This window comes from Pteropus vampyrus, unplaced genomic scaffold (genome assembly GCF_000151845.1).
Source record: "Pteropus vampyrus isolate Shadow unplaced genomic scaffold, Pvam_2.0 Scaffold89, whole genome shotgun sequence".
NCBI lineage: Eukaryota > Metazoa > Chordata > Mammalia > Chiroptera > Pteropodidae > Pteropus > Pteropus vampyrus.
The window spans coordinates 1-1,506 of NW_011888870.1; positions in this window are offsets into that span (position 1 = coordinate 1).

Below are 1,506 nucleotides of genomic sequence, written 5' to 3' on the forward strand. Positions count from 1 at the left end.
CCCCCAAATAACCAGTTATGTCCCAAATTACCTGCATGGCTATTAAAGACCCATCCTAGAAAAGTGGGAATTTTTATAAACAGGCACGGCCCCTGCAGGTGTACAACCTGAAAAAGATAGCATGCTAGACAATTTAGGTCATTTCTAGATTATTAGAATAGCCCTTAGGGAGGGCTTAAAAACCTGGTAAAGGAGCTAAAACTCATACTCAAATAGTTATCAACTAATGCAAGTAAAAGATGACAAATATCAAGAGCACAAAAGCAAGACATTTTAGGGGATTAAAAGAAGAAAAAAACATTTTCAACAGGCATGAACAGGGTGAAAGCTAGGCTGGGAAAAGGAAATTTTAGGCGCCAGAACAACACAAGCAAAGGTGTGGATAGGCAACGTGTAGGGGCTGTAGGTGAGCTGGCTTTGTCGGAGGACAGAGAGCATGTTGGAAAGTGGTTAGAAAACAGGTGTAGACGGTGAGACTTGTACAGCTGGTGAAGGCGCAAGATTAGGATTTATTAAATGATGGGGAGGTGGAAGGTTTCCTAGCAAAGAAATGAGGTGATCAAAACGGCACTTTTAGATCAATTTGCTTACACCCACATTCCCCAAACACTGCTGTTAAGAGGAATAAAGTCTCAATTTTCTGTACTTTATCGATGTTTGATGATGCAGAGGCAGCCAACGTAAATGATGTAACCGCCTTTAGGGAACCCATGTGTGGGAAGATACTGCATAGCAGAGAAGTCTCAAATTGTGCATATGCGCAGAGTGAAGAACTAGGGCAATTAGTCAAAAACGTCAACTGCAAGGCTGACATTCTCTTGACAAATCCCAAGTGTTATTGAAAAATGCCGTATGTGTGTTTTCACCCCTTAGTTTGCCTCGACTTTGGGTTGTTTACTTGATTTCATCTAGATCAATGGTCCCCAACCTTTTTGGCACAAGGGACCAATGTGCCTATGAGAATATAATGCCCGATAATCTGAGGTGGAATTGAGGCGTTGATGCTAGCACGGGGGAGTTGCTGCACATACAGATGAAGCTCCGCTAGCTGACTGCCATTCACCTCCTGCTGTGTGGCTCGGTTTCTAACAGGCCATGGACCAGTTCCGGTCCACAGCCAGAGAGGTTGGGGCCCTGATCTAGGTCATTGCTTCATTTCCCCACTTTTCCTGGATTGTGTAGTCACAGCCTTCACGCATTAGAGTTCTGAGGAGGCCAGAGGAACCCCTCTCCCAGGATGTGTTTTACTCCTTTGCTAAACCGGACCCATTTTTCTGTTTACCTATCTAGACACTATTCTCAGGAGAGGAACTTGAGGCCTGAGCTCTGTTTAGATTGAGATTCAGCCTCCTCTCTCTTTTTCTGCCACCTTTGGAGAAGCTCTGGATTTTTTTTCCCCTGGTAGGTAGGAAGCAAAAGTCACAAGAACCCACTGAATCACAGCCAGAGAAGCTGCCTCGGTAATTAAATGCTGCCCTCTCAGCAAGTGACATGTACTCAGAAAGT